Source organism: Zonotrichia leucophrys, chromosome 1 (assembly GCF_028769735.1).
Source record: "Zonotrichia leucophrys gambelii isolate GWCS_2022_RI chromosome 1, RI_Zleu_2.0, whole genome shotgun sequence".
In the NCBI taxonomy this organism is placed as follows: Eukaryota; Metazoa; Chordata; class Aves; order Passeriformes; family Passerellidae; genus Zonotrichia; species Zonotrichia leucophrys.
The window spans coordinates 57,636,731-57,662,646 of record NC_088169.1 but is presented as its reverse complement, the minus strand read 5'-3'; positions in this window follow the sequence as shown (position 1 = coordinate 57,662,646).

Below are 25,916 nucleotides of genomic sequence, written 5' to 3'. Positions count from 1 at the left end.
CAAACTAATCAGACAAACCCTATGATTCACTAAAGAACGAGATGGGCCAACTTCAAGACATGAAATTACATGACCTGGAGTCTTATGGTCATTCTCATGTGGGATTTACTATAGCACAAAGCCTCACTACGGTAGGAGATTAACTTAATTGCTGTCATGAAATGCCTTTATCACACCAGGGAAAGTTGCATTAATATAATTGATGTCTTCCTCTTGAATGTAGAATAATGATTGCTACAATATCTTATCTAATCCTTATCAAACCTGAACAAACTGCTCTTGTAATTTTACTTCCTGTTGTTTTACTGGTAAGAACGGTATGAGATCTGCACTTTCCCTCAAGTGCAGAAACTGAAAGAAGACAGAGTCAAGATAAAAACTTACATTCAGTTTTGGTACATGGTGGGAGATGAAATTTAAATCAGCAGAGATTAAGACGCTAATAGCTTCTAGTGGTAGATTATGTAGTTCATGGGACAAACCTCTAATAATTTGGTTTTTTGGGTTTTTTTCTTCACTAAAGGGACACTTTGTGACATGTGGATGTGTAATAAAAGCATAGAAAAAGAACATACTTTTGTGTGCATGCATGTATATATGTGCATGTTTGTTTATATTTCATATACATGAATATTATTACATTTAAATGTATTATTTATGTACTTACAAATTTGTGTATTTAAATTTATGTTATAAGCTAATGTGTTGTTATATGATATATAACGGAAAAATATCATGGTGTCTCTTGGATATGTATTTATATTAAATAAAGTTTAGTTTGATACCACTGGTGAATATGAGCATGGTCTTACTGGCCTATAGACTACGTAATTGAGAAACAGCAGAACTGCTCTTAAAAGACATGATCTCAATATTCAAGGCTGGTAAAAAAAAATGGCAGCAAGCTAATAAGAATTTTTAAAGGAACAAAAAGAGAGAGAGTGTACAGTGTGTCCTTATTTACTTTTCACATGGTAACCTCACCGCCCACTCTCCTTTGTCTTGCTGCCTCGCCAAGTCTGCTGCGCAGTCTTGATTTATGACAAGTTCTCTCCTGTTTTATTACTGGCCCTGAAGAAACACTGCCTATCTTTGAACACTGCATGCTTTAAAAAAAGTCAAAAATAAGCAACTTGCTATGTTCACCCACCACAAAGTTCCCTGCACTTCCCACCCTGTAAGAGTGGGAGAATTTCTCTTGTGCCCCTTACAATACTCCTATATACAACTGCAGTTTCTTAAACCTATGTGCTCAGTCACACAGTATTATTACTCTGCACAAATAAATGGCAAGCCTACAAATCACATGATTCCAGTGTGTTTTGCTATAAAATAGATTTATTAAATACAGACTATCCTCTTCTTTTCATTACTAGTCATTTAGCCTGTGAAGCAGTCCTTGAAAGGAAAGAGAAAACATATGACAACTAGTAATTTGCAAGAGCTGGATCTGCTTCAGTGAACAATAGCATTACCTGAGATAGTCTCGAGGTCCAATAGTGAGCTCATAGGTCAGACAATACCAGACCTTCTTCAAATAACAGATTGGCTTCTCTCAGGCACTTTGTATTTCTGTAAAAGTCTGTGTGTCATCTTGCTCAAACAAGTACAGAGAAGGCAGGAAATGCAGAGAATGAGAAACCTGTGGAAGAATACAATGGAAGGAAAAGGAATCATTTTAGTCTCTCTGGACCTAACTAATTATGAAGAGAAAAAGACTGATGCCTCCAGTTTAAGTAAATCATTAGTAATTTTCTGCACTAAGAGAAATAGCTGATTTCACAGAGAAGTTATAAAGATTTAAGATCATAAGTGCCTAAGTGCAAAGTAAGACATAGTGGGAAATACTCTTAAAAGGCAAATGCAGTGACAAAAACTCCCTATTGCTTTTAATAGATAATAAATGGGACTCCTCGTGTTAACTTTTCACATGTACATTTCAGGGAAATGGCAAGGCTTTTTTTCAGAAGACTTGGGTAGGGAGGGATATTAACCAGAACAATGATATTTTAAATTATTTTGCAAGATATGAAAGGAATAAAATGAAATACTAGAGAGAGTCATGACTCCACCATACAGATATTGTGTGTATGTAACACAAAAGGTTAAAGATCCTTTAATGTTGAAATTAGGAAAGAATGAAGCAGAAAGAGGCTCTTATAATGGAGATGCACCTGCTATACCTTTAATAAATCTAGATTCCTTTATTAGAAGAGTAAGTACACTTAGTAGAAGCATGATAGTAAGAAATGCACTGTCATTGTTAGTACATTAGTCCTAGAAAAAAATGCAAACAGCACCAAATGGAATTATGTGTCTACCTACAAAGACAAGTGGGTTGAAATCTAATTAATTTCTTTTATACTTCATGCATTTCTTGAAATTAACTGAAAGCTAACATGAGTACTCCTGCAAACTCTTCTAAAAATGCTTATTGAAAATAAATTTAAAATGCTAATACTCTTTGTGCTACTTACAATATTTCTGTGGATTTTTTCTTGATTTTTTTTCCCTATTTAGTCAAGACAGAAGAACTCTACATTTGTCACCAGAGCACTAACTGTATGCATGACAAAATGTTGTATCAATTTGCAGGTCAAATTTAATCACTGAGAAAAAAAACTTATTAAGTGTATTTTGATTTTTTAAATTGTTTTTGGATGTCGCTGCTGAAGAAAAAAAAATGTCATACTTGTTATCTGTAAGAATAAGTTTTTTACATAGCTATGTTTCTCATCATGTAGATAAATACCCCATCTCTCTAGTACGGAACATTTGACAACAAGTATTTCCATGTGCAGATGGAAAGGACAGGATTTCAGGCTTATATTTCCAGCTTGTTGCCTATAATTTTGGAGGCCCTGATTCAAGCATGCACGTAAATTTATCTTTAAGCATCTGCCTTCATCTCATTAAGCACATGTTAAAGTCTTCTCTTGAAAAGGGATGCCTTCCAGAAAAGAGATCTAGAGTGATGCTACTCTCTGCCTCTGACACTAAATTGAGTCAATGGGTCTTGCAAACTGCAATTCAGAAAAAAAAGTTTTTACTTTTAAATTAGCTTGCTGTATCTTCTGTTTCTCTCTCCTTTTTTTAAGGAATGAAAGGCATTCATGAGACTTATGGTTGTATGTCACATGCTGCCTTCTCTATTCTCCTTTTTTTCTGTTATTCTAATGCTGTCTACTGTTCTCACACAGGGTTTGAATTTTAAAACATGAAGGTGAGTTTAGTGAGAACAGCTGATTTTCTTACACATGCTTGACATTAATAATACTTCTGTTGCTTTTTCTTGCAATTCTTGAAGTCATTGCACCTCCTATTTTTGTAAGCAGCCAAAGAAGTGGGGCTACAGTAACTGTCAGACCAATTGCAACTGCTAAAGTGTTTAATAAAGTAGAAGGGCATAGAAGGACTGTTCCAGTCTACCTAAATCAGTGACAGAACTGCAGCTTCTAAGATTACATTGATTAGATTCATTTGTGTTTAGACAGCTGACACAAGTCCAGCTGTCTGCAATCTCTAAAGAGGTCTTTGGCTCTAAGGTTGACCTGACTTTAGAAATACAAAATTCTGGCAAATTTTATATAGCATAGAATTTGAGAAGCATTAAGAAGAATAAAAATAAAAGTCACGTCAGTTAGTAAAGGGAAATGTACCCAGTTTTTAAAAAGGTGAAAAAAAAAAAACCTTGGGAAGTATCCATCAGCCTTACCTCTGTGAGCAGTGCATGCCACTAAATTGAGGATGCATGTGTTAGAAAATTACTGGATGGCCACGTCCAAAGAGTTACCATTAATGGCTAAACATCCAAGTGGAGACCATTAATGAGTCATGTCTCTAAAGGGCCATACAGGGACCAACACTATTCACGTCTTCATCAGTGACCTGCGCCTGGGATTGAATGCACTCCTAGCAAATCTGCAGATGATGGGGCCGCTGATCTGTGTGAAGGAGGGGTTGCCATCCAAGGAGGCCCTGACAGGCTTGAGGAGTGGCTCCACATAAATATCATGAGCATGAACAGGCCAAGCACAAGGTCCTGCACCTGGATTGAGACTGTCCAGGAACAGACTGAGGCATAAATGAATTAAGAGCATCCCTGTAAGGGAAGACTTGGGGATAGTGGTGGGTGAAAAATTGAACATAAACTTCCCCTGTGGCCAGAAAGTTAACTCTATGGTGTGTTGTGTAAAAACAGGTGTGGTCAGCAGGTTGAGGGAGATCATTCTTTCCCCTTTGCTCTGCTCTTGTGAGAACCTCCCTGTTGCAATGCACTGAGATTGAGGGTTCCCAGCAAAAGACATAGAAGTCTTGGAGCAGGTCCAAAGAGGATGATGAAAATGATCAGAATGCTGTAGCATCTCTCCCATGAAAATAGGTTGAGACATTCAACCTAGAGAAGAAAAGGCTCTAGGGACCTCCTATTGTAGCCCTTTAATATGTAAAAAGGAATTATAAGAAGGAGGAAAACTTTATCAGAGCCTGTAAGTGACAGAAGAAGAGGAAGCATTTTTTAATGAAGGTAGGTAGGGATAGATTGAAAATAATAATTTTTTTTTTTTTTTTTTATGGTGTAAGGGGTGAAACAGTATGACAGATTGTTCAGAGAAGTTGTGAATGTGCCATCACCGCATGTGTTCAAGGTAAGGTCAGGAAGAAGGAGGTTTTGTGTAACCGCATTGCTCTTTGTCACAGGCAGAGTGGGAGTTTCAGACAAAGTTTGTTAGAAAAGGCCTCTAAGTGAGTCACGAGGTGCAGAAAGGATCCCCTTGCTTTGTAAGGTCCTTCTCAGAGAGGAGTCCAGGTGCAGCTGGTTTGAATCTTGGGCCCAGGATTTGTCAGGGGTTTATGGCAAATGGATTATACATATGTAATTGGACCTTTATACAACTTTATCCCTCAGGATGAAGGATGGAAAACCAAATATCCTTATATAAATAAAATAATTTCTTTAAATTGATTGGAATAATGACCAGACAAAAATACCTTAATTAGAATTATTTATACCTAGTATGGATATACCTGCTTATACAGTGCACTATTTTTGAAGCAATATTGATGCAATTATATTAAAGCAACTATATTGAAACAATATTAAAGCTAGCAAAACAATTGCTAAGTATAGATTGATGTTACTTACTATACCAGCCACCATACTCCAATTTCTTTCTCTGTCTGGAGAAGTAACCTTGAGGAACTTCCTCATGCAAGGGTAGGATCTTCACATACCTTAGGGAGGTGCACTCACTGTGCAAAAATGAGACTGTCTTTTTGTAGTTTAAGTGACTGACTGTCATATATGTGCATTTTTTTGATTATGTGTTTTCAGGCTTATTCAAGAAAACCTGCTTTGTGCTAATAAAAGAGTTAGCAGTTCTGCTTAGCACTTTTGACTCTGCTGTAGCAGGGTCTGCACATCCTTGCTGCTCCCAGCCTCATTCAGGGTTTCCCTGTCTTGGATGGCCTTGTGGTGGGTCTGATAGTTTGATCAAGCTGGTCTCAGCATTCTTCAGCACTAAGAACAGGAGGCCCCTCCTTGTTCAACATTATCACTGCTCAGAAGGCCCCTCTTGCCCCCCCAAACAGGAGGCCCTCCTTGTTCAAGCCACCACTGGTGGCAAAGTTTGACCTGCTGTGTCCCCAGCTTTGCACGCTCCACTCCTGAATGAGTTGATCTAGCGCCAGATGTCTGGTCCATGGCAGAGGAGTTGGACTAGGTGATTTCTAAGAAGTCAGACTCTTGCCAGTTCTATTCTTATTTCTGATCTTGAATGCAAGTCTAAAGCTAAATGTGATACTGTGAACTAATCTTTTAATCCTTATTGACACAGAACAACTTGAATCTTGGCAGGACTAGCAATATCACAGGTTTTCAGAAACCCTGCATGCATCAGTGCTAACCTTCAAGGTACTAATTCATCTTCTTTCCTGCTCTTGAAGACATATTGTGCAGTGAAATAACATCTGAAAATCATCTGCTAAATGGCAACTCATCTGTATGAAATCAAAATGCATTACAATAAAATTAATTCAAGCCCACTAACACTGTAAAATAGGTAAAACTTCATGATAATTAACTACAACACTGAGATAAGGATATGAACTTTGTTTCAGGATAGTCAGAATGAATTTGATTAGATGATAAAGGGCACACAGAAAGGGAACTCTAATCCCTATTTTAAAAATCACACTTCAACACTTACTTATTTACTTGCATTATCAATAATCTGCCTTAGTGTTTTATCACCCTTCTGCATTCCCTTTCAAATCGATTACTTTGAATTAAAATCTCACCAGGCATCATAATGCCTGATAGTGTGACATGCTCCACCAATAGAGAGTGAAGATGATGTCACTCCAAAACCAGGCTCTCCTCTATAAAATCTCTGCAGCTGGCAGTCCCAGACCACTCATGTGAGGTACAGATCTGTATGGAGCTTTCCTTTTAGTTGAAGCATGACTCATAATATTTGAAGTCCTCTGATTTTCTGGGAAGTTTATCTTGACACTTGGTCATGATCCAATATGACTACCTGAAGTACAATATGTGAAAATCAAATGATCACACTAGGATTAGATTCCTGAGCTTCTTCAAACACTGTTGATCCTGCACTAATGTTGACATATTTGCTATTTCTTAAGAGGCTTAGTTTGGAATGGCTCTTTTCCTTGCATAAGCTGGTAAAAATATGTATACCAGCCCCCCAAATTCTAGTTCGTTCAATTGGATGGCTGCATTTTCTTTTTTTATTTTTTTTTTTCAGTAAAGTGGGTTCACAATTTTCTTATGGGACCCATTCAGGAAACCTGAGCAATAGGACTTGCAATTCTGCAAAAACACAGACAGTTATGAACTACCTGGAAAGTTTTGTTATTTACAACTCATTGTTTCTTGCACCTAGGAAGCACTATTGAGATTTACACCATTTGAAAGAAATAAAATTGCATATTTTGATAAAATAATTTTATCATTGATTGTGCATTACATTTCATTTTATAAATCATTTAGGAATGGTTAGTAAACACTCAGAGGTTATGCATATGTACACAGAACAAAATTTATCTTCTTCCATTTGCTTATTTTATGTAAGTACAAATTAAACCTTTAATTAATACCCTTCACTGGTTTATTTGAACATCTTTATGTATACTGAATAAAAACAGAAGGCTTCATCAATTTGCTGGGGTACTGATATTTCTGAGGTCAAAATCCTGGTAGACTAATGTATTTTAAGTGCCATTTGGTACTGGTTCATAAAAGAAAAAATAAAATTGCCACTTATTAAATGAATTTTGCAGTTCAGGGTTATCTGTATTTTGGATGATGTAGCAAAAATTACTCCTCACTTAAAGCATTCATAATAATTTCTTAACCACCCGAAGTACAAAGTACCAATAAACGTACCTGCAGGCACCAAGATTTTCTGAGCCAGGTCAAATACACTGAAGACATCCTGGCTTGTGTCAGCAACTGATTATGCAGCAACACGTAAACTATTTATTTCTGCAAAAATTTAGCTTATGTGCATGGTCTAAAACTGACCTGCAGAAAAGCCAATGGGTTATCTTAGTCCACAATTAGGGATTTCTACAGATTAAGTTTTAGGGAATTTTAGAGATTTTCTTTAAGCAAAGGGTGTAATGTCAAGTGTCTAGTATCAGCCACTTTTTGATGTCGCAGGATTTGTTTCATTTTCTAGAGCTCACTTAATACAATTCTGAATCCATAAACTTAATTTTATTTGGCAATCCTTTTTTTTCTTTAATTTTATCCAGAAGTGGTCTAATTTAACAGTTAATTCTGCAGTTAGGAAATTTCTCCCTGACTTTAAAATAGATTTCAATCATAGTTGGAGTAATATTGGCAGAGCAATCCACCTCTAGCCAGGGTGTTGTAAAGGAGTATTCTTTATTTCAGATCAGCCCAAAATGAATTCATTCAAACTATAATGATTAAATGCCTAACTAGTGGCAGCTAAAACAAATATAAAACTTAGACTTGATTAAAATGGTGTATCCTTAAAACAATACAGACTTGGATACAAGATTATGTTCATGTTCATATACAGATAGATATACATGCACTACAGAATTAAATATTTAACTGAAATGTATACATCAATTTCCTCTGTATCTGTACTGCCTCGTCTGTTCTGCTCCTAATGTCCCATCAAACCCAAGTTTTGCATTCTTAATCCTTAAATTGCTTCAAATGGATTCCTTTGTTGTTGTTCTTGTTGTTAAATCAAATTGCCATAAAAATGTTTCCTCCTTCTCCTTACAGATTTGGCATTTCTTCTCTGAAGCAATTGGGCTGGAGGCCAAAGCTGTAGAAGAATCAGTCCTGGATCAGTAACAAGTTTTTATAAACAAACACACTGTGATTTTAAAGTTTATTACCACATTTCTCTACAGAGCTAGAAATGGAGCTTGCTTTTCTTGGAAATTAGAGATTCCCATTTTCCCGCTGGGGTGCCCAATCCCTCATCCAAATTCTGAAAAGACAAAGGAAAACAGATGTTTAAAGCCATTATGTCTTCTTCCTGAACAAAAATGTTCTTCATGACATGATTTCTTTTAAAACAATATTTATCATTTTTTACCCCCAAAACATGGACATTTATCTGCCACACATAAATATTCTTATTCAAAATCTCATAATGAAGCCCATAATATTCATGTTCTACAGCCTCTGTATCCTTATCAACTACGATGTCTTGTTGGATTTAGATAAAGTTTTCCCCTTTTGTTGATAGAAGTATAGATTTCAGATTAGTTTCTACTGTAACACAATCTGACTAAATACTTTTTCCCACAAAGCAGAAATCCAGAATAATACTAATGAAATAAACCTTCTTTGAGGCATGAGTAACATATTTCATTGGGGGTAAAAAAAAACCAACCAAACAAAAAAGCAAATTTAGCTTTTTCATTGGAATATTTTCACTCTAGACATGACAGTTGGGATAGCCAGGTACCACTTCAGAATAGGTATGAGATCCTGGATCTAGAGATACAACTAGATGATTTAGGAGCGAATTGTCTGCCCAGTGAACCCCCCAATTATGATTCATCTGCAAGATGGATCACTACCTCTAGCATCAAGAAGAAAAGAAGGGTAATCGTAGTAGGTGATTCCCTCCTGAAGGGAACTGAGGGCCCCATATGTTGACCAGACCCATCCCACAGGGAAGTCTGTTGTCTCTCTGGGGCCCAGGTACAAAATATCACTGAGAGACTTCCTGGGCTGATTCAGCCCTCTGATTATTACCTACTGCTGATACTCCAGGCTGGCAGTGATGAGATTGAGAAGAGGAGTGTCGAGGCAATTAGAAAGGACTTCAGGATACTGGGTCAGGTAGTTGATAGGGCAGGAGCACAGGTAGTGTTCTGCTCAGTCCCTTTGGTGAAGGAGGAAAATGATGAAAGAAACAGAAGAATCTGCATCATCAACAAGTGGCTTAAGAGTTGGTGTCATAGGCAAAATTTTGGATTCTTTGATCATGGGGAAACTTTTACAGCATCTTCTCTGCTGGAACCAGATGGGGTACACCTCTCTGTTAAGAGCAAAAGGTTTTTAGCTCATGAACTGGCAGACCTCATTGAGAGAGCTTTAAACTAGGTTTGAAGGGGGAAGGGGAACCAGCTGAGCTATCTGGAAACAGGCCCAAGAATTGCAAGGCTGAGTTAAGGGTGAAGTCAGTAGCCTAGATGAGGTGCATGTATACCAATGCACGCAGCTTGGGCAACAAACAAGAAGAGCTGGAGGCCATGGTGCAACTGCAGAGCTGTGATGTAGTTGCCATCACGGAAAGGTGGTGGGATGACTCACAGAACTGGAGTACTGCACTGGATGGATACAAGCTCTTCAGAAGAGATAGGTAAGATAGAGGAGGAGGAGGGGTGGCCCTATATATTAAGCAAACTTTTGATGCCATTGAAATTGAAACTAAGGAAGATGGAGTTGAATGTCTATGGGTAAGACTTAAGGGGAAGGCCAACAAGGCCAACACCATACTGGGAGACTGTTATCGTCCACCTGACCAGGAAGAAGAAGTAGATGACTTATTTTGTAAGCAGCTAGGTAATGTTTCAAGATCATCAGCCCTTGTTCTTGTGGGTGACTTCAACCTACCAGACATCTGCTGGGAACTTAATACAGCAATAAGAGGCAGTCCAGGAAATTCTTAGAATGTATGGAGGACAACTTTTTGTTGCAGCTGGTGGGTGAAGCCTCCAGGGGAGGGACTATGTTAGATCTGCTGTTTGCAAATAGAGATGGGTGGGTGGGAGATGTGGTGGTTGGAGGTCTCTTGGGGCAGAGTGATCACGAAATAATAGAGTTCTCAATATTTGGTGAAGTCAGGAAGAACACTAGTAAAACTCTTGCATTGGACTTCCGTAGGGCAGACTTTGGCCTGTTTAGGAGACTTATTCAGAGCATCCCTTGGGAAGCAGTCCTAAAAAACAAAGGTGTTCAGGAAGGGTGGGCATACCTCAAAACAGAGATCTTGAGGGCAAAGGAACAGACTATCCCTGTGTGCCAAAAGATCAGTCAACAGGGTAAACGTCCAGCCTGGCTGGGCAAGGAGGTTTTGGAGGAACTTAAGAATAAAAAGAGGATGTATCAGCGTTGGAAGAAGGGTCAGGTCTCTAAGGAAGTATTCAAGAAGGCTCCTAGAGCATGCAGAAAAAAAATTAGGGAGGCCAAAGCTCAGTTTGAACTTAGAATGGCGACTTCTGTAAAGGATAATAAAAAATGTTTTTATAAATACATTAATGGTAGAAAGAAAGGTAAGACCAGCCTTTGTTCTTTATTGGACAAAGGAGGGAACTTAGTATCTGCAGATGAGGAAAAGGCAGAAGTGCTTAATGCCTATTTTGCCTCAGTTTTTAGTGGGAAGATGACTTGCCCTCAAGACACCTGCCCGGCTCGGCTGGTTGATGGTGTCAGGGAGCAGAATGGACCCCACATTATCCAAGAGGAGGCTGTTATAGAACTACTGAAATGCTTGGATATTCATAAATCTATGGGACCAGATGGGATCCACCCCAGGGTAATGAGAGAGCTGGCAAATGAGCTTGCAAAGCCACTCTCCATCATTTACCAACAGTCATGGCTCACTGGTGAGGTTCTGGATGACTGGAAGCTGGCCAATGTGATACCCATTTACAAAAAAGGTGCAAAGGAGGATCCTGGTAATTATAGACCAGTTAGCCTGATCTCAGTACCCGGCAAAATAATGGGACAGTTTATATTAAGCACCATCACGCAAAATTTACAGGGTGGCCAGAGTATCAGACCCAGCCAGCATGGATTTAGGAGGGGTAGATCATGCTTGACCAACCTGGTCACCTTTTATGACCAGGTAACCCACCTAGTGGATGCAGGAAGGCTGTAGATGTTGTTTACTTGGATTTCAGCAAGGCTTTGACACTGTCTCCCACAGCATACTCCTAGACAAGCTGGCAGCCCATGGCTTGGACAGGAGCACTCTTTGCTGGGTTCAGAACCGGCTGCATGGCCGGGCCCAGAGAGTGGTGGTGAATGGTGCTGTATCCAGCTGGCGACCAGTCACCAGTGGTGTCCCTCAGGGATCTGTGCTAGGGCCAGTTCTGTTTAATGTTTTTATTGATGACATGGATGAGGGTTTAGAGTCTTTTATCAGCAAATTTGCAGACAACACTAAGCTGGAAATGTTGTGTTGATCTGTTGAGGGACGTAGGGCTTTGCAGAGGGACTTGGAGCGGTTGGATGGATGGGCAGAATCTAATGGGATGAATTTCAATAAGTCCAAGTGCTGAGTCCTGCACTTTGGCCACAATAACCCCCTGCAACAATACAAGCTGGGGACGGTGCGGCTGGACAGTGCTCAGGTGGAAAGGGACCTGGGGGTGCTGGTTGACAGTCGGCTGGACATGAGCCAGCAGTGTGCCCAGGTGGCCAAGAAGGCCAATGGCATCCTGGCCAGTATCAGGAACGGTGTGGCCAGCAGGAGCAGGGAGGTCATTCCTCCCCTGTACTCAGCACTGGTGAGGCCTCACCTGGAGTATTGCGTCCAGTTCTGGGCCCCTCACTTTAGGAGGGACGTTGAGATGCTTGAGCGTGTCCAAAGGAGAGCAACGAGGCTGGTGAGGGGCTTGGAGCACAAGCCATATGAAGAACGACTGAGGGAGCTGGGATTGTTCAGCCAGGAGAAAAGGAGACTCAGGGGTGACCTTATCACTCTCTTCAGCTTCCTGAAGGGTGGCTGTGGTGAGCTGGGGGTTGGTCTCTTTCTCCGGGCAACAACAGACAGAACAAGAGGACACAGTCTCAAGCTGTGCCAAGGGAGATACAGGCTAGAATTAAGGAGGAACTATTTTACAGAAAGAGTGGTCAAATACTGGAATCATCTATCCAGGGAGGTGGTGGAGTCACCATCCCTTGAAGAGTTTAAAAAAAGACTGGATGTGGCACTCAGTGCCATGACCTAGTTGGGGTATTAGAACATGGGTTAAACTCGATGATCTTACAGGTCTCTTCCAGCCTAGAATTTCTGTGATTCTGTGATTCTGTGATAGAAGACTTCTTTTTTTTTCTTTCTTTTTTTTTTTTTTTTTCCAGAAAATTAAAACTTTTGTATTGTTGGTAAGAAATTTCAGTTAGAATAATTTCAGTATTCCAGTAGGGATGTGGGTGGTAACCCAAGAAAGCATTTTAACCAGACCTCATCATTATTCAGAACTTTTTGTTGTAACTGGAGATTTCTGTAGTAACCATGCCCTTGGGAAATGAGAGAGAATTTCAGTCTTCAGAAGCCTGGCAGAGGACAGGCACAGTTTTCCAGAACTTATTATGGTGTTTTATGGATTTATGTCATTTACATTTTCATTTTGTTTTGCTATGATAAAAATTCTTTTGTATGGAAAACATATGTATGTTTGTGTTGTTATAAAAGAGACAGGATTTGCGATATAGTTGACTTACTGTTGGTACAGAAAATAGACACTTTGCTTTTCATAACTTTCTCAGCCAAGCTGTACTACTTTACGATACATTAACATAGTTTTTCATGTTTAATATCCTTGCGGGGGAGGCTGAATGAAAAGAAGGAAAAAATTGCCCATGCTTAATAATATTAGCATTTAAGTTGTCCCACTAGACATTAAAATTTGCACCTCATTAAAGCAAAGATTGTGCTTGAAGGACAGATTGCAAGGAGGTAGGAACAGGAGAGGCAATGAACATGTTATTGAAGTAAATGGGGTAAGACAGCTGAATTTTGCTCTTTAGAGTCTGATTTTTGTAAAATATGTCTTTGCATCCAACAAAGAAAAATATTTAAAATGGAGCCTAAGTCCACATTAAAAAACAACAATATTTACATTTCTTTTTTAAGCATTGGTGGCTTTGAGTGATGGCTTCCAGAATGGTTGAATTAATAGAACATGAGTATTATGATTAGTAGTTTGAGGGTTCTATCTTAGTTCAGAGATTAATAAAACAAAGAAGGCATAGTTGACATTTAACTAAAGCAACTTCAATTCCCTTTAGTAATTAATCTAAATGCTTTTATGGAGACTTCCTCTAAAAAACTAGTAGTAGTATTTTATATTTTCACCCCTTCTTCATAGACAGCTGTGGATAGTTAACACGTGGATTTCTGATCATTTCTAGAGAGAGTTTTTACCATAAATCAAGCATAGGGAAATAGGCTAGATTTGAAGGGTTTTTTTGGTGTACATCTGATTTCCTTGACTAGGCTTAAACATCTGGGATGCCCTCCAGTATCCGAGACATCTGAGAATCAAGCTTTTTCTTCATGTAGTGGTCTGAAAGGCCAACTGAGTGTATTGACTCCTGTGTGCAACCAATTTCCAGTAAAGCTAGTTGAGTTTTTTTAATATCTGCTATTATTTCTCCACACTGGTAAGAATTTATGTTGAGGCCTGAGTTAAGTGTGGACTGATAGTCAGATGAGCACTGCTCATTCAAGGCAAAGTCAAAAATAATGTATAAGCTGGCTGTGCATCACTGTGCCCATATAGGATTGTCTTCTCCTTCTTCCATTCATTTAGTAAATACAGACTTCACTCAAGTGATTTTGATGGCTAATACATTGCTCTTTTTATAAATTATGTATCACTTTGATGGTCTAAGCTAAAATGGTCTGAGCTTTTGACTCCTTGCTAACTATACTATTAATTTATTTAGCTGCTGCACCCTTGTTTCAGGAAGGGAATAGGCAAGTGGAGAACCAGCTGGCATAATGTCTTCCTGTTCCAAACAGTGAGAGTACAGATAAATACTTAGCAGTTAACGCTACTTCTAACCCTGAGATATGGTTCTAGGCCAAGTTTTCATGCACTAATTGTGCTGTTTCAGAAAAGCTTACCTCCTGGAAGCCATTTTCTGTTCACTGGAGTGGCTAAATAAACACAGTCTGTATGATTTGGCTCCCCAGACTAAATTATCTTTTTTGGATGCTTTGACTACTCGACCAATCCAGCTTTTTTAAAAGAAAATAAACATGACATTACGGACTGTGTTCAGGCTGAAAAAAGAGTACACTTTAGAATGAAATTCTCAGGAAATCAAAATTGAAAGCAGGCTTGGTCCAGTGTTATTTTTTTATCTGGTGATGTCTATTTGAGAAAAACTGCTGTTTGCAGACTCTCCTCTCAGCAACTCCACTGGAAGGGAATGGATGAAGGTAAAAAGCAGCAAAGAAATTCTGGGGTTTGGTATTGGGGAAAAGATACCAAAAGAAGAAATGGATTTTATTTATTTGCACTGAGGGATTGGGTATTTTTTCAGGACTTTTTCTGATCTCACAGTGAGTAGATAGAGGGGATCAATACAGGTCTTCTAATCTGAAGATCTGGGAATATAAAAGTTTTCTTTAAGCCATTATTTTTTACTAGTCTTTTTTAATTTATGTGCTTTATCAGGTTCTTGTATTCTTATTATAACTGTACAATAATGAATCTGTGTTATACCAAGCAGAGTGCTCCTAGGAGGGTTTCCCAAGAAGTACTTCCTAATTCCCAGGTTGGGCTATTTTATGGCCAGAAGTTCATTCTGCCTTACAGATGACCACTATTTAAGCTATCTAACTATATTTCCACTAGGTAATAATGGTAGGCTGGTATTGGGCAAGGGATTTAGGCATAGTGTGGAAAAGTAGACCTTGAGGAAAATTCTACTTGCTGTTCTACTCTGGCTATTTTCCTATTGGGAATATTTCTCACTAGTTCCAAACCAGTCCTAAAAATACTATAAAGAATATTAGAGTAGCTGTTATATCCTTTGAATCCATGCTGCAGTTCAGTTTACAAAGCAACACAGGAGCACCCTATGTAACAATTTGATACAAGATGTATACAAGTGTTCTGAAAATACCCTTACCCTTACTATATTATATTTTTTTCAATTATATTTTAAATCATAATGGTTCGAATCATCTTTCATTACAGTAAAAGCATTCAATGAATTGTTGTTAATCTAATTATATAGCATATATTTCACATGAAGAACATAATGCGTGGAACTCTCATGTTTTCTTTCATGACCTTTTTGGTTAACTAGAAATTACTTTAGAAGATGTGAAATAAGAATGCATAAATTCTGGATTCAGATACTTTTATTCTGTAGAAAATTATGTCAGAACTTCATTTTAACTTTCTAGTATGTGACCCTTGGATAAATGAAAAAAAACATTCCCTCTGGGCTGGAATTAATAATGGAAAAAATGTGAAAACAAGCATTTTCTTTGAAGACATTTGATATTATTAAAGCCAAGAAGTTATCTCACTTATTAGAACACATGACACATATTCATATTCACTCATTTCTAGAAATAAATATCCTGGAAAATAAGGCATCCAAGTCACCTGTATGGCTAAACTTAAATAGTTCCTTTTCTTTTGCCTGAAATCATAGCCATGTTTAAATTTTGTGAGAGCAATGAACGCCCTTCTCAAGAGCTGATTTGAAATGACTGAGTTCCCTGTAGTTATATAAAATCTATCTGATGGTAACACAGATCAGACAACAAAAGAAAATGTATTATGAAAGGCATTCTTAGTATACTATGCTCATTGGCTTTTGAGTGACTGATCTTGCTAAATCAATACTCACTACTGCAGGCAATCCTCTGCCATTTCTAACTGTCTTTGGACCAAATCCTGCCTTCATTTTTATATATGTGGCAATGCAAGGACAACAGATCTACACACAAATGGACAAAAGAGGAATTTTATTCAGTAGGACCTAGTGAATGCGTATTGTTTGACGCCTTTTTAGCAACGTTCTACTGATTAACTTTATGATGAAGAAGAAAAGAAATAAGATTTTGGGTCATGGCAAGGGCCCAGGTTTATTTCCTGTAGTAAATCCAATAGCTAATACTTCTATCAGGCAGGAAATGGGGCAAAAGAAGCAGCACTAAAGGCAATTGCTGCACAAAAATTGCAGAAGAAGAAGTCTAACTAGCAGATGTAAAGAAACTAACAAGAGCAAAAATTTAATCTTGTCAAAGAAACCCTAGTTACAATAACCACAGTGAACTCAGTTTCCAAAGAGACAGTCACTGCAGAAGGAAACCTCCCAATGACTGGATTTTTTAAAGGAAGTGTATGCACAAGTAGGCATGATTCTCATCCCAATGTTTCTAAAACAAGTTCTTTGCTCCTCAGACTCAAAAAGAAAAGCAGCTGTATATCCCCTAATGAGTTGCACATTATTAAATAAGCTTCCTTAAATAAATACACCCCCTGCTTTTAAATTTCTCTGCAGAGTTAATATGGTATCTTTTTTTTCTTTCTTTTTATTTCTTTTTATTTTTTTTATTTTTTTATTTCCTCATTTCCATTTGGGAAAAGTTAATGTTATCACTGGACTTCTGCTCTATGTCTGTTGAAGTATTTTGCTTTTCAAGTCAATGAAAATCTCCAGCACACAAGAAATATGAGATTAGACTCACTGGTTGGTCAATTTTCTAATTATTCAGAAACTCCTCAAGTTAGCCTATATCACTATTGTAAACTCGAATGGGCCACAAGTTAGTTTTTGAAAACAAATTGTTATTAAAAAATAAAATACCTTCAGAAGATATCATTGAGCACGTTGTTCTCTTCTCACATTTTTAAGTGGTTGTTGTATCTTTTTAGAATGATCTGCCTTAGAATTATTTGGGGAACCAATCTTTCCCCTAGTTGATAGCCATATAGGTGGCCCTTTCATGAATTTTTATTTGACACATTTTCCATTTTTTGATCGTGTTCTTACTATGTAAAGAAAAAGGCTTTTGCAGCTCAGAGAAAAGTTTCAATGACAAGTACAAAAGACTAACAAGAGGCAAAAATCCTTCATATAACAATCCAAAGAAACCCCTCATAGCATAATGTCCACAGTGATGTCAGCATCAAAACATGCTCCGTTCTGATGAGAGGAAAAAGCCAATTAGACAAGTTATCCCAAAGCAATGTCAAAAGCCTACAAATTACACTAGCTATAAAAGCCAATCCCAACAGACTTCTACAGACATGTAAATTAATGCCATTGAAAAGCAATGTAATCAGGTCTCATTTATCATAATAATATCTTCTGATATTATAATATCTGCTGAGACCTGATAGCAATCTATGTACATCATAGGCAGTTTATTTAAAGAGATAACAACTGCTACTCGAGCAGCTCTGAACACAGCTGTTTTAATTGCCCCAAAAGTAAGTAGGGAAACTGAAATTCAAAAAGTGACCTATTGCAGTATTTGCTTGGGCTAAACTAGAATCAACTGCAGTCATTTCCAAGATGCGTGGAATAGACTAAAGAGCAAGAAGCTTTGCTTTTCCAGAATTACAACAGGTAATCTCTTCGGATTCTAACTTAATACAGGAAACACCTGAAAGCTCAGAGACACTGTGCTTCAAATATTTTTGAGACCAGAGATAAAAAATTAAAGATTACTCTCCTGTTCTATGCTAAAATCATTGCTTCCAACTGCAGTCAATGATAATGCTCTTTCTGTACCATTCATGATAGATAAAGAAGTAATGGCTGAGATTTTTGGCTATAACAATGTTTATGACCCAGGGGTTCTCTAAGGGTGAAGCAATATTATGTTGTTTCAACATTACTTCAAAATAACTGTCAAAAGAAAAGCTTAAACTATCAGAATGAATTCAAAAAGACTGAGTTGTCACAATCTTTACTGTGTTTTTCTGCTAATTCCCTACTTCCCTATGTATAAGTTTCAAAACAGACAACACTGTCTTACTGCAAATGTCTGTCAGTGAAGAGAACAGAGCAAAGCATAGGAAAAATAAGAATGACTCATTTTAACTCTCTCTCCAGTAAAATTTGCTTCCTTACTGGTAAACAAAGCAAAATCAATCTCATCTTTGCCTTTAAAGAATTCAGTAACTATTTTTTCTTACCAAGCATTTGGATCTTTATGTTTTTCTTCTGTGAAAATTGCTGGTAGCAAGCATATGTGGCTTAACTCTCAGAGCTCTGTCAGATAAGCACTCACAGTAACTCATCCATGTTTCTTAAAGAGATTTCTACACAGCATCCCTAGCTACCTGTGCCTAAGCCTCTCTTTGCTAAAAGTGACATGTTAAAACAAACCCATTTTTACTGATGATCAAACTCAAACACTGGATCAGAAGCTGAAATGTTGTGCCAGGGCAGAGGGCAGATAATAAGTCGTAAATTATTCCAGACACACACACACACACACACACACACACACACATATATACATATATACATCACATATATACATCATAAGGTAAGATAAAGGGTAAGATATATAAGGTATACATCTTAAAGGTAAGATCTAATAACAGCTTTGAGAGAGCGAAAGATGGTAACGTTTAATATAAACATAAAAAATTCACAATTTGGTTTTTAAAACCTGGATTCTGCAAATACAGGAGATTTTAAAAATGTGAGAAATCTGTAAAGATTTCTTTTAAAGACAGTTAAGACATTTGGGATTCACCTTATGCTTCTATTTTAAAACAAATGTGTCTGAAACCTTTTTTCCACAATATTGTTTGATCTGTTTCAATTCAGTGCCTGTTGGTGCAAGGTAAACCGGGGCCAAACCAGTGGTTTAAATTTTTCTTATTCCAAATCCAAACTTGCCTTGCAGATTTGATTGTGAAAATCTTATTTTACTCTGGTTTTCTCAGGATTATCTGATTGGAGTTTTAAGCCTTGGCACAAGTATACTCTGAGAGCAGTGAAGAGATGGAACATATGCTTCCAAAAATACCTTAGGAAAAGACAGAACATGTTAAGAGGCCATAATTACTCACAGACAGAAATCTTTGCCTTTGGGTAAAACAGGCTTCCTGAATCTCATTCTGTGACAAATATTGACAAGCTCTGTGCCACACTGTGTTTTTCTGACACAATTTTGCCTAGAGAGTAGAACAGAGCAACACCAAATCAAGGGAAGATTGGATAATGCTGTCGTTCCAGAAGGAAAATCTTTCATTAGAGTCCTCATAAATGAGAGTGATGTGCTATGTACACAATCTCACAGATAGCTTAGTCAGCCTCCGTCAGCGCACCTGGCTCTCTCTTCCACCCCTCTAAATCATTGCTCATTAAAAAAAAAAGCAGGACCACTACAAATGCAAACTGTGTGCAATGAGCATCGGACAAGGCTTCCGGCACCCTCCTCTTGGCCTGAGCCTCATCATCCTTGCACACTCTCTCCTGTCTCACATGCTTGGTTAGTCTCTTTGAAACGCAGCCTGCTGGTCGGGATCACATCTGGTGCACGCAGAGGGAAGGGAGACACAGCCCAGGGGGTGAGGAGGTGAGGGCAAAGGGCCATGAGCTGTAGAGAAAGTCATGATCATGCTGATTGGTGCACAAGTTGGGCAAACACACTGGGATCAGAAGCCTTCAAAAAGAAACTTTCTCCCATTGAAAGCTATGGGTATCTGTCCCTTAATGATCAAAACATTTTAGCAGTGCTGGAAATAAGCCTTATATTTCTAATGATTTATGAGTATTTTTAGGCTATATAAATTGGCTACTGATGTTTTGTTAACTGAAGCGTCTACCCCAAGATATAAAAGGTAATTTCAGACAAGTCACCTAATCTTTCTGTGTCTGTATGTCCTTGTTCGCCTAGTCAGATTGCAAGTTCTAAATGTACCTATATGTACACATACCTGGGTACCTCAAACTTTTAGACTGCAGTCCCTACTGACATTTCTACAAACTAGCCAAATACAAATAACTCCTGACATGCTTAATCAAAGAATCAATCATAGAATCATATAAAAGTCTGGGTTGGAAGGGACCTTTAAAGGTCATGTCATCCAGCCCTCCTGCAGTGAACATGGACAAATTCATTTTTCTTCTATTAAGCTGCAAAGTGGAGATTTCTGATTATGTTTTACTTTACTCATCAGAGATGGCCTTGGTTTTAACTTCCCCATTCACAGGTACAAGCATAATCTTACTCCATGTGAGTGAGGATCACCAAGTCAAAAAGAACTGTGTTTTTTCACCTACTTCTATATCTGGCAATATAAAACCTTGCTAAAATTTACTACCTCTATCAGTCTATATTTCTGGCAGTGTGTCATCTGCAAGTCACCTTGATTTGGATGAATTAAACAACTTTCTCTAACCTGGAACTTTGCATTTTGCTTGTTGGGGCAATCTCATGAGGTAAAATTAATCGTTTTCATTAAGGCCAAACACTTTGGATCTTTTTGGGTTTTTTTCACAAAGCATACTAAAATCTTATTCAGTAATAATGTATTTATGAGCCATACACAAGAAATTGCTATTTCTTCAATAATAAAGAAATAAAAACAAGTCCTATGCAATTTGGAAGACCTTCATTCTTGACTTATGGTTATAAGTGTTCAGTAAGGTGAGATACAAAATATCTTTAAATATTTTGTAATATTTGGCTGAAAATCCATCTGATCCTGGTGCCTGCCTTAAGTGCAGAGATGGAATTTCTTCTATTTCTGTCTGGTATGAAAAGGAATGCATGTAGACTGAATTTTCTGGTGCTTGTGTGTATATATGCACTTGTGAGTAAGACAGAGTGCTTAAGGAAGAAATTTAAAGTCATGGTGTTTATACATATATGTTATATATATTTTTTTGTATAGGTACTTTCAGATATACAGCACTAGCACAGTTCTGATTCAAAATATGAGAATGAGGAATATTGTCTCACATTGATAACTTTCCATTTTCCTCAATCTGTGCCTCCCTATATAAAACAGATGGTTTGATATTTTGTAGTGAGATAGTAAGCATTCCCTTGTCCCAAGCCAAATCTGCCATCGGCAAATTCATTCCTGTTGTAAATTATAACTCAGTTGTCAAATTAAGAATGTGACGTTATATGAGACCTTGTAGCACCAAGCAATAATTTACTCATCCCTATGATTTTATGCTTCTAATTTTTGTTGTGTCCTTCAGACAGATGCCTTTCCCATGCTGTGAGGTTAAGAGACACACTTCCCTCTGCTCCCATTTCTTCTTTGTCACTAAGTTGATTTACTCCTCCCTGGATTTATCTCTTCTTGAGGCATGTTTGCTCAACCCCACTGAGAGTAACATCCTTCTGCCCTTGGACTTAAGAAAAGCCACTGAACTTCTACTTCACAAGAAAAAGAGGAGAAATACATGATCCCACTAAGGTATCCAAATGGTTCTAATGTATAATTCTTTGTCTTTCAAACACCATTGCTCATTGGTATGCATAAGAACAAGGCATGTCTGTTTTCTAGCAACAGCTATTAAATGAATATTATAAGAAGACAACATATAAAGTAAAATGATAAATTTTGAGCAAATAAACTGCTCAAACAATCAGAAACTATTTTTAAGTTTGGAAGCTGGAATCTTCTCTGCCCTTAGTAATAGTACATAAGCATAAATGAAGCTTTACACAATAGTAAAAATCTCTGATGAAATAATATTTTTAAGAGACAATGAGAACTATTAGTTATGGTCCCTAATAAAAAGATATTAAAAAGCAATTTATGGGACAGAAAATGTACAAAGACAGTAGCATTTCTATGATGTGCTCTTCAGAAATTCAAATACCTCCTATTGATATCTCTATTTTTATACAGTGGGAAGGGTCTAGCCTGTAGTCCAGCCTAGGGTCTAGTTTAGTACTTACTAATAGATATAGTAGATATAAGAGACATAAAGAAGGGTACAAGGTTTTCAAACTCACATCCATCTAGTAACCAGCATTACCTCACAAGCACATTGGAATGAATTTATTACAGCACCATATGAGAAGATCACATTGAAATTTTATTTCTTCTATGGTCTCTCATCCCTCATCAGCTTTTCACCATAAAAAATTCTATTCCCTTACCAAAGAGTTGCTGTCAGAAGAAAGCACTATTTTGTGAGGCTGTTTGTATGAGATCCCATGCCCAAAAGGCAGTGTGGATAAGGTGCACCAATGATAGTCCTTTTTTTCTGCTGTTATAAACACATACTTAAAAGACTGCATTCTCGAGCACCCATATGCTATATCACATGGAATATTTTTCTCAGTTACACGCTATAAAATCTCCCCACTTACAAATCATGATAGGCCTACACATTGCTTAAAATATTTCGAAATAATTACATATCTTATGACTCATGAGAGCCTCAGGGAACTCCAACATGGAGCGTGATGTAGCCTGCACAGTCTGCACATGGCCAGCTTGCTCCAGAGGGGACTAGTGTCAGGCAATGTGAATAAACTGTTACCCTAAGACAGCTGCCTCCAAAGTCATAGGTCAGTGCCTGGCTTTCTTTTTTGGGTAGCACAGACATAGCTCGTATAGTGACACAGCTGTGTTGTAAAAGTGCTTCCCATCCCACTACAAAGATCCAAACAAAGGGGAAGGGTCTCCCAATGCAAACAACCTCTTCTGCAGCTTTCACTCTCAAATGCCTCCTGTTCAACACATCATATCTTCATTTCCTCCCAGTCCAATGCTCCTGTTTTGCGAGTCCCTCTTTCCCATACCCATAAATTTTCCTTGTTTTTCCCCAGCAGTGAATTTTAGTGGAGGCGTGATGCTCCTCTTTCACTTTTCCGGATGAATCAAGACACATGAAACCAGGAGAAAGACCCGAACATGGATGTAGCCTTGAGTTTTAGCCCCTCAGGAGCTGAGGGAGAAGGTGTCTGCCCAGTATTCAGTAGGAAGATTGCTCTTTGCTTGTAGACTTGACTTTTCACATTTCTTGGAAATGTCCTTCACAGGCTTCATTTTTGTGTGGAGCACAGTGCCTTCAGAAGGTGAGCATAAGGTACAGAGAGTGTTAGGACTAGACTTGGTCTGGAGACCCCAGAATCAAAGGTGAGCCTGAGTGGTATCTGATCCCTGAGGCATCAACTTCTTTGCAGTGTTTTAATGCTAAATACTTAAATTAAACAAGAAGTAATACAACATCAAAGGCACAGGTACAGCACTGAGTTCAGTTCTGCAATATTCTCCTCATAGGTGAAGTAAAAGGATGGCAATTACATGGTGACTGATTTTTCTGAATTCTTTACATGCTTTTTTTGCTTTGTTTTATTTATGTTTGGACTTAACAAAACTACTGGTAATTTCAGAGGACTCTGTCCATCCTCAATTTAAGCCATTGATTTTCAAGGGAATTATAATAAAAATGTGCATATTTAACTAAATGAAAATCTATGCTTTGCAAATTGCAATGATTCTACCGTGGAAGTTATTCTTTCACTGTTTTTATAACTACCAGGGGAATCAAATTTTAAAAGAAGCAAAGAAAATAAAATTTAGAAAAAAGAAAGGGATAAAACAAAAAAAAAATAACCAACCAAACCTGCCCCTCACCAAAAAAAAAAAAAAAAAAGCAACAAAAAGATGCATGAACCAGCCAGCTGAGATATCTAATTTCATTAAAAATCAAATAGAACTGATATGTTGGAAGTTTTAGATCCTAAAGACTATTCCTAAGACTAGGAATACGTAAGGTTGAAAAAAAAATTCTGTATTTTGTTATTCATCCAGCAATAGTCCTGGTGTACTTAGCTCAAAGCAATATAATCAGCTGTGTTTTATATAAAAGTGCTGCATTTAGCTTGCAAGGATTCAAATGAAATATTTCTGCCGTTATTTGTAATATTAGAGTGACTCTTGTATTATTAAAGATAGGCTTCTCTTTTATTTAAATTAAATTAGTATTTTTTTATTTCATGGCATTTGAAATAAATACTAAACAAAAACCAATTGCCTGAAGTGTGTTTTTCACAGTCTGGAAGACAGACAAAGGAGGCTGAATAGCACCTTAAATCCATGGGCATAAAAAGCAAACCACAGTGACAGAGATCTAGATCAGATCACAACATGCAGCTTGGGGTCTCATGGAGTTTGTTAAAACAGAATAGACAAAACTAGCCAAGGTGATGGATGGACAAAACCAACTACAGACTTTGAGTGTCCTCACTAACCTTAAGCACACTCACAGGATAGAGTGGATGACCACTTAAAAGTTTGCTGTCTTCCGTTGACATCCAAGGAAAATTTAGGCTCAATTTTACTTTTTAATAGCTAAGTAAATAATATAAATCATATTTTATTTTAAGTAAATTGTCTGGATTACTTCCATTTTCAAGAATATAAACATTTCATCATGTTCGGAACAGGAACTTCTGGCATTGAGTTCAATAGGACATTTTAGGAGTTCAAATTTTAGTTGCCTTCTAAAGTCAGGCATGGAAAGAGCTACACATAAAAACACAGCATGGAAAGCATAATTTTGTTTTCCAACTGTCTTTTCATGTTGACAATAAGTAGCAGATGTCATGTGCTGATTATGATTTACAGAGATTGGCAGAGAGAGTGTAGATTGAAGCTGTACAAAATGGCCTCTATCCTGCCTCATTTTAGTGTATTATCTCCTATTACATGAAGTTATCTTTCTAAAGTAAATGTTGACATTGTCCATATGTAAAAAATGATGTGCTGGAAGGCATTTTTCCATTTTCTGTTTGCCTTTTAGTAGGTGTTTCTAACTTCAGAGAAGCAACCAGCATCATCTACAATTGTTAGAGGAACATCAAACTGAACAGCCCTTGGCTTATGAAGTAGAAACTGTTTAGCTCTGGCTTTAGCAAAGAATATAAAATTGGATGTTGATTCCTAAGTAGCTCAAAACTACTTATAACTGTGTCAAGCTCTGCTACTTGGGCTGAAGTGTAATAATAAAGAGCAAATAAACCTAAAGACCTTGGTGTCTGCCAGAGTTAGACGCAATACATCAAATATGTACTCGTGATAAGACTTTTCTAAAATACTGATGCATCCATGATAACTACTGGAGATTAAATAGTCCCATTTCCCTCCAAAATAGAAAAGGCTGCACTTTCCTCCCTGTCTTAAATATCACAGCCCCATGGCACATTATTTTCTCAGGGCATAGATGGTGCCCTGTCTCATTTGCTGCATCTAATCCTCTGAAAAGCTCATGTGATTTTCAGCTTTGTCCAAGCATTTTCTGAAAGTATCTAATTTTGTCTTGATGAAAATGTAATTTCTTAGTTCACTAATACAACCATTCACTTTAGCCATTCCTTCTCTAATTTTAAAGATTATGTCTTTTTCTGATCTCATTATTATTACACTTGTCATTCAAAATGAGAGGAGGAGGGAAAGAATTGGAATTATGACTCCCTGATGAATTCCATCTGTGCTTATGGAAATCAGTGATGTGATGTTCATTTTAAAGTGTCATCGCAGCAAAAATAGAAGTCAATTCAAGAGCAATAAAGTACCCAAGTTTGGAAGGTAAATATCATGAAACAGAGGCAAATATTTTTCTCATTATCAGCAAGTACTGCTGTTAACAACTAATAACCATAGGCACAACAAAACCATGGTAAAAAAAAAAG